Source organism: Passer montanus, unplaced genomic scaffold (genome assembly GCF_014805655.1).
Source record: "Passer montanus isolate IOZ18808 unplaced genomic scaffold, ASM1480565v1 scaffold57, whole genome shotgun sequence".
NCBI lineage: Eukaryota > Metazoa > Chordata > Aves > Passeriformes > Passeridae > Passer > Passer montanus.
In genome coordinates, this window is record NW_024370705.1 from 1,430,730 (window position 1) to 1,438,907 (window position 8,178).

Below are 8,178 nucleotides of genomic sequence, written 5' to 3' on the forward strand. Positions count from 1 at the left end.
CCGGCCCGCCCGGCATCGCCGCTCGCCCGGGGACGAGAGGCCGCGCCCGCGGAGCCGGGCCGCCTCCTCCTCCTCCTCCTCCTGCCGCCCGTGCCGAGCGGAGCGGAGCCGAGGGCGCCGTGCCGGCCCCGCCGCCGCCCCTCACCCGCAGCCGAGGGGGCGTGTGCGGCCCTCAGTGACAGCGCGGCCGCGCTCCGCCAGGCCCCGGCGCGGCGGGCCGGCCCTCCCCGCTGCAGGACAAGGGGCACCCCGGCGGGTCCTTACCGCTGGGCAGGGCATGGCGCGGAGCCCCCGCCCGTGCCGGGGCGCGGCGTCCTGCCGGGGCCGGGGTCGCTGCGGGCTCGGGGCCGCCGCCGCCGCCTCACGGACACAACAACATGGCGGCCGCGCGGCCTCCTCCCTCCTCCCCCCGCGGGGCGGGGCCGGGCGCGCGCCGCTCCCGCCCTCCGCCCTGAGGGGAGGGGAGGACGGGGAGAGGGAGCGGCCCCCGGCCCGCGCTGAGGGAGAGAGGCCGCGCCCGCGGAGCCGGGCCGCCTCCTCCTCCTCCTCCTCCTGCCGCCCGTGCCGAGCGGAGCGGAGCCGAGGGCGCCGTGCCGGCCCCGCCGCCGCCCCTCACCCGCAGCCGAGGGGGCGTGTGCGGCCCTCAGTGACAGCGCGGCCGCGCTCCGCCAGGCCCCGGCGCGGCGGGCCGGCCCTCCCCGCTGCAGGACAAGGGGCACCCCGGCGGGTCCTTACCGCTGGGCAGGGCATGGCGCGGAGCCCCCGCCCGTGCCGGGGCGCGGCGTCCTGCCGGGGCCGGGGTCGCTGCGGGCTCGGGGCCGCCGCCGCCGCCTCACGGACACAACAACATGGCGGCCGCGCGGCCTCCTCCCTCCTCCCCCCGCGGGGCGGGGCCGGGCGCGCGCCGCTCCCGCCCTCCGCCCTGAGGGGAGGGGAGGACGGGGAGAGGGAGCGGCCCCCGGCCCGCGCTGAGGGACCGTGGGGTCACGGAGTCGGGGAGTCGCGGCACCGTCAAGGCTGGAAGATCATCTGCTGGTTTAACATCATCTACTGGTTTAAGGTCATCTACTGGTTGAAGATCGTCTCTTCCAACCGTCAGCCCAGCACCGTCACCGTAACCCCCAAACCACCCCCCCACATCACCCAGCGACAGATGCAGACGTCTCCTGAACCCCCCGAGAGGGTGACTCCGCCACCTCCCTGGGCAGCCCCTTCCGAGGTCTGACATTAGAAAGTTTTTCCTAATGTGTAACGTCGCTGCCCCGCTCGCCTCAGCGCTGCCGTGCCCTCAGGAGGCGGCTGCCATCCCTCGGCCCCGCAGAGGATGGAAGGCAGGGCCGACGGGGATGAGTAAGGGACTGAGCATCTTCCCGAGGAGGAGACACTGCCGGAGCCGGGCCTGGCTAGTCTGGAGAAGGGAAAACTCAGAGGGGATCTCATCAATCCGTGCAAATATCTCCAAGGGGTGTCAGAGGATAGTACCAGATTGTTTTCATTGGTGCCTAGAGACAAAACAAGGAGCAATGACCATAAAATAAAACACAAGACATTCTACCTCAGCATGAGGAAGAGCTATCCATTGAGCAGAGCATTGGACCAGCTGCCCAGGGAGGGCATGGAGACTCCCTCTCTGGAATAATCCAAACCCTGGACATACTCCTGTGTCACCTGCTCAAGGTAACCATCTCCAGGAGTTGGACTGGGTGATCTCCAGAGGTGCCTCCCAGTCCCAGCTATTCTGTGGCTCTGTGATTCTGTGCAGCCACCTTGCCCATTATCCCCCTATGAGGTCCATGAGCCTGGCACTGGCTGAGCAAGGCTGTGGAACAAGCAGGGTCTCAGCAGAGGTTTGGCAGCCATCTCGGCCAAAGCCAATCTGTGAGTCAGGTGGAGATGGGTGTGTGTTCCCACACCTCACTGCCATCCACACATCTCAGGATCCTGAAAAATCCCTGGAGAAACATCCTGTTCCACTATAACTGAGATCAGCTCCCGTGGTCAGGGTGATGCTGCTAACACAAAGGCTGTGGGTTCAATCCCCGTAAGGGCCATTCATTTAAGGGTTGGACTTGATGATCCTCGTGGGTCCCTTTGGACTCAGAATATTCTGTGATCTACAGAAGCTGTTCTGGTGTGCAAGGTCTTCTGGCCGCTGTTTCCTGCGTTGCTTTGGTGACACTCAGCTGGGCTGCAGGAACATGTGTGGCCCCACGCCACCAGGCCACGCGCTGTCCCAGCCACCCTGCGCAGCCCGCGGCTCCTAAAGCATGAGGTAATGGGGAGAGGGAGCCAGCAGGCAGGACTGCCAAAAACCACATGGAAACTGAGAGACAAGTGATAAAGCAAAAGGCCTGTGAGCGTTAAGCTACAGAAAACACAGGAAAGCTGGAGAGTGGCAGCAGTGTTGGAGGTGGCAGGAGCGTTGCTGGTTCCAAAATGAAGCTCTAGCTAAGCCTTGTGCTATGGAGCTCCTTTATACCAAGATTTATATCTGGGGTTTGTTGCAACTGTGATGGATTGTTAATGTTTTATTTTTATACATATCTTTAATTTACAATACCATATGTAGGTCAGGTTGTACTTTTGCAGGAGATTTCCACCTGCTCCTCATGTTTGCCTTGATCTGAAATGAAATGCTTGCAAGTAGCTATAAAATGCACTCCTAAATTATCCCCAGGACTCTCCCTCTGAGTCCAAGGCTAGTCATTGTAACAGATGGACTTCAGTCTGTCATTAGGTCATGTCTAAGCTGGAAGGAGCACAAGTGTTCAGAGGGAGCAATGCAAAATACAGAAGCCTGTGTCTTCTCACTCAGATATGAGCCACGCAGTGAGCTGTGTTCTGGTTTGGCTCCCTTGCTCAGCAAGGGACAGCAAACATTTGAAAGGGACTTAATCAGCCCCTCTGTAAGGGTTTTTTCCAACAACAAGCCATCATCTGAATGCAAATGTGATCTGAATGTCAATATGTACTTTCAGAGGAACTTTGGAAGAAATACAGGTAACTGAAGGGAAAAACAGGATTCCTGGCCTGTTTACACCCAAAAGGAATGAAAATATGTAGAGCCAGTAGAGCTGTAGCTGAAAAGGATGTGTGTTGACAGCATCAGCAAGCAAAATATGAATTTTGAGAAGTCCCTGTTAAATGTTGCCTTTTGCAGTGTGCCTGGAGGGAGATCAAATGTGACCTACTTTGGGAAGCTGGATCCTGGAGACCTGGGGCTCCTGCACAGCAGAACCTGCTGGGTGCTCCTTCTGGTCCTTAAAAGGGGGAATCCTGCAGTGCCATCCCTGTGACAGGAAAAGCTGGCACTTCCAGCTGCTTGCTATATTTGTACATTTTATCTTTACCAATCTGGTCACACACAGTGCATGGAGACATTCCATGTCTTGTGTCCCAAACCTCTCTGTATCTTGTGTTCCAGTCTCTTTTTTAATTCATGGCCCAGTGTTAAATGACTTTTGCTTCTATTTTCCATGATGATCAGGGCAAAGGATAAGAATTATTTTATGGAAATGGAAATTACTGGACCCTAAGGGAGAGCAAGGCCTCTGAGAACCTGACACACAGCTCAGGGAATGAGGTGTTCCCAAACCCAGAGTCCTGAAGGACCTGGAGTGTATCCTCCCTCATCCAGTAGAGGGGTTTTAATTTGGGATGTGGAGGATGGTAATGAATTATGGAAGAAGCATTGGCTGGTTTAAGCAGGAGGAAGTAAAGCAATCCAACCATTTAGACACCTGTTAGTGTGACCTTAAGAGCATTCAAAGCTTATGTAAGTATAAAATATAATATATTTTTATATATTATAATATAAATATAAAATTAAAAGGAAAAAGTTGGGGACAGGCAAGTAAGTTTAAAAATTTAAAATAAAAATGTGATGTGACTTTACACATACACATACGTAAAGATTGATTGCTTTAAACTAAGATTAACTAAGATTATACCCTTGGTAGTTGTTTCCTAGACATGGGTATATAATGGATGCATTAATTTATTCAGTAAATTAGTGGAAAGCAGGTCCATAAAAAGATAGCTAGGTGGAAAAGGCAGGGAAGTCACCTCCAACATGCACCAGCTGTGGATGCACCAAGGGAATTTGTGGGATTACAAAGGGAAGAGTGGGCAGAAAGTGCCTGGATTGCCGTGTTCCCCCAGGTGGCCTCACCTCCCTGGATCCCAGGACCACAGCCTGGCTCATGTGTGCTTTTGCTCTTGCACAATGTTTTTCAGACAAGCCTTGGAACAAAAGGTAGGAGGGAGCTGATGGCATTTGCTGATGGCACAAAGCTGGGAGGCACTGGCTGTGCAGCAGGAAAGCTGTATTGCTGGAAGAGCTGGATAACATGGAGTGCTGGCACACTGGAAATGGGATGAAATTTAATAGTGGAAAGTACAAGGTCATGCCCTTGGGAATTGCTAACAAGAATCTCTGCCGCAAGCTGGGAGCTCATCAGTTGGAAATGACAGAAGAAGGGAAAAATCTGGGTGTATTTGTTGATCTTGAGATGACAACAAACTCCCAATGTGAAGCAGATCTGACAAAAAGCACACACACACGGAGGTATTTCCAGGAGAAGGGGAATGTTAATGCCATTATAGAAGCCTCTGCTGCAACCTTCTCTGGAACTATGCATCAGGGGGCACAAACTTAAAATGTGACTGCAAAGTAATTATAGGCTAATCCTGATTTTTTTCTTATACAAGGATCTTAAGATAATTTGTTTAGCCAGAGAACCTGAGTGCTGAGAAAAGATACAGTTCTTTGTGAAACTTAGGGAGTAAACACAGCAGTAAACACATCTCCCTTAAGAGCAAGGGTGATGTTCCTGTACGAGAAAACAAGTATCCGATGGCCATGAGAAGTCTGGGCTGAAACATGAGAACACACCAGCGCTTCCAGCAGCTCAAGTCCCGAGGCTCTGGGTCATCCTTCCCAGAGCTGCTGTCCCCTGATGCCATTGCCATCAGCAGCTGACCCTAAAAGCCCAGTGAGTCCTTTCCAAACTGTTCTTACCATTTGAGGCACAGCCACGGAGTTACCAACTGGCTCCTTATGGAAAGAAAAGAGGTGCCTGGTGTGAGAAGGTATTCCTTGGGCTGCAGTTGCAGGCCAAATGTCACTTGAGTGATTGGCTGTGTTAAAATCTGCACATGGTGGTGGTGAGGTGAGAGCATCCTGTCCTGGGTCACCCACCTGGTCCCTCAGATCACCTTTCCAGAGGCTGCTCTCGTGCCCATCCTGCACAGAAGCTTCAGTCCTGGAGCCATCCCCACCTGGAACAGGGAGAAACAGCAAAACCAAAGGTGTGCCAGGTCCTTTCCTGCCCCCTTTCCTGGGTACCACCCAGGGCCCTTTAATACACTTCCCTCCCGTGGCCCCAAGAGCCACCTCGGCATTTACAGGCTGTTTCTGTTATGATGAAAAACTGATGGCAGGGTTAGATATGTCTTAAAAAAACAGCACACCAAGTCCTGCTTCAGTAAGAACAGTCAGACCATGGAGCACAGGGCACTTTGCTGTCTCAGGGCTCCAAACTGGCTCCCTCGGTCAGTGTTTTACCCAAAACCAGCTCTCCTCATCCCATCTCTCCTATTTTATTTTCATCTTTTATCCCATTTAAATGTTTCACTCATTTTACTTTCCTGGGTTTTTGATGAAAGCCTGAAAAGAATGCTGACCCTGAGCACAGTATTTACACTGTGTTCCTCCATGTGTAGGTGTTTCCATTCTTCCTGCTCCCACCCAACAAGTTCTCTTTCATTGTTCATTCAATCCAAGTGGCAGCAGGTGACACTGGGGTCAGCACAGCGTGAGGGCCACCCCTGATTCAAACATGCCAGGAGAGAGGCACTGCCAGTCATCCTGATGGGACCCCAAAACAGATGCTCTGACTCATTCCCTTGCAAAGTAGATGAATAATTTGAAAATAATGAGATTTTTATTACATACATATCACTTTGGTCAGAACGGTTTGCAAGAGCCTCATTTTAGGATTTTTTTGTCTTGTAATAACCCCATTTTCCAACAAGATGTGCCATTAGCGACGCTTTGCTGCAGGGAAGCAGCACGCCTTGGCTGCCCATCAAGATGATTATCACAGGACTGCTCAGACAGAACACTTGGGGGACTCAGAACTTCAAATTCAGTGGAACAGAGACAATGTTTTTGAGCAGACACTGGCAGTGGCTTTGGGGACTGTGTTTCCAGGTAGGAGCACAGCTGTCTGAGCCTGGCTCTGCAAGGATGCCACCTGGAAGTCAAAGCTGAAGCCATTGGTGTTGAGGGTGTGCCAGGAGCTCAGTGTGGGCAGAAAGTCCAGAAATCTTGGTTCATGGGTGCTTATATTATTTTCTTTAATAGACAAATAATTCATATGAGATGATTATGAGATTAATACAGCTTCATGTTAGACTCATCATTTTCTCCTATGGATCTGTGCTGGGAGGGTTGGGTCTGTTCAGCTGGGGGAGGAGAAGGCTCCAGTGAGAGCTCAGAGCCCCTTGCAGGGCCTGAAGGGGCTCCAGGAGAGCTGCAGAGGGACTGGGGACAAGGGATGGAGGGACAGGACACAGGGAATGGCTTCCCACTGCCAGAGGGCAGGGATGGATGGGATATTGGGAATAAGGAATTGTTCCCTGTGAAGGTGGGCAGGCCCTGGCACAGGGTGCCCAGAGCAGCTGTGGCTGCCCCTGGATCCCTGGCAGTGCCCAAGGCCAGGCTGGACACTGGGGCTGGGAGCAGCCTGGATACTGGGAAGTGTCTCTGCCCATGGCAGGGGTGGGAATGGGGTGAACTTTAAGATCCCTTCCCACTCAAACCATCCCATGACATTGTTTGGTTCATGAGCTAAAAAATAAAAGTTTGAAAGCATTTTCTGCTGAACCTGTCTTTTCTCTGGAAAAGCACACTGGCACAACTCTAACCTGTGTCATGTGCTGTGTTGCTACAACAAAGCTGCCTGAAAAAAATGCTTTTCATAATAAACCATATCTATTTTCCTTAATAAGCACTTAATCACCTTCCTCCTGAGGTTGGATAATTAGAGAAACAGCAGGCAAAGAGAGGGCAAGAAGCTGTTGGATCAGAGGAGCTGTTTGAATTATCATTAGAAAATGATATTATTTTAGCTGAATATCTTCAGTGATAACTCCTTCCTCTAGACACAGCCTGGTAACCTGCTCAGGGCTGTGCCTGCTGGGAATTCCCACCCACAGGAACTTGCACCATTACAGCTCCAAAGCTGAGCAGTTCTTGGTTCCTCTGGCCTGGTGGACACTGTAGCTGCAGCCTCCTGGAGCAATGGGAAGTGGAGTTCCTGCCCCTGCACCACTGCAGTGCCACCAGAGGGTCAGTGAAGAACATCTTGGGTCACTTCTGGTGACTTTCATTAGTGACCAAAATAAAAATTGTCCTACAATAAGACTTTAGGCTAAGAATAAACACAGAGGAGGTTAATTGGAGCCTGATGGAAAATTGAAGACATAAATAATAAATTATTGAGGGATCCATCAGGTCAACAGTTTAACACCAACACCTTTGGCTCTGTGGCTGTCAAGGACATGCTGTGGAAGGTGTCATTGTCATTGAGGGGCTGGAGCGTGTCCAGCAAAGGGAACGGAGCTGGGAAGGGGCTGGAGCCCCAGCAGAGCCTCAGGGAGCTGGAAAGGGGCTCAGCCTGGAGAAAAGGAGGCTCAGGGGGGACCTTGTGGCTCTGCACAGCTCCTGACAGGAGGGGACAGCCGGGGGGGTCGGGCTGTGCTCCAGGGAACAGGGACAGGAGCAGAGGGAACGGCCTCAGGCTGGGCCAGGGGAGGCTCAGGGTGGATATTGAGAAAATTTCTTCATTAAAGGGTTGTAAAGCCCTGGCACAGCTGCCCAGGGCAGTGGTGGGGTTTCCATCTCTGGAAGTGTTCAGAAAATGCATAGGTGTGCACTTAGTGGCTGGTCTGGTTGCCAAGGCGGTAACTGGTCAGACTTGGAGGGCTTTTCCAATCTACATGATTCTGTGATTCTGTGATTCCAAGGTTTGTAACTTCCATTAGTCCTTGATAAGTTAATGTATATATCATTAAGATAAAATTTTAAAAAAAAAGGGAAAAGTAGAGCTGGATTGAAATATTGCAAAGCCCAGGGTTATCCTGATTCATGCCTATTACTGTAATTGGATTTCA

General features: G+C 52.3%; 1 protein-coding gene across 8 annotated transcripts in view; it reads right to left on the bottom strand.

The window, feature by feature from the left end:
* The window catches only part of MTMR3 (myotubularin related protein 3), a 74,705-nt gene extending 74,290 nt beyond the window's left edge, over positions 1–415 (bottom strand). For 7 of the 8 annotated variants that reach the window (XM_039725940.1, XM_039725939.1, XM_039725944.1 and 4 more), the window contains exon 1: positions 265–415. The gene's annotated coding sequence lies outside the window, so the exon portion shown is untranslated. The remainder of the gene's footprint in view (positions 1–264) is intronic. The other variant, XM_039725937.1, reaches the window with a different exon arrangement.
* Between the last annotated feature and the right edge of the window lie 7,763 nt (positions 416–8,178).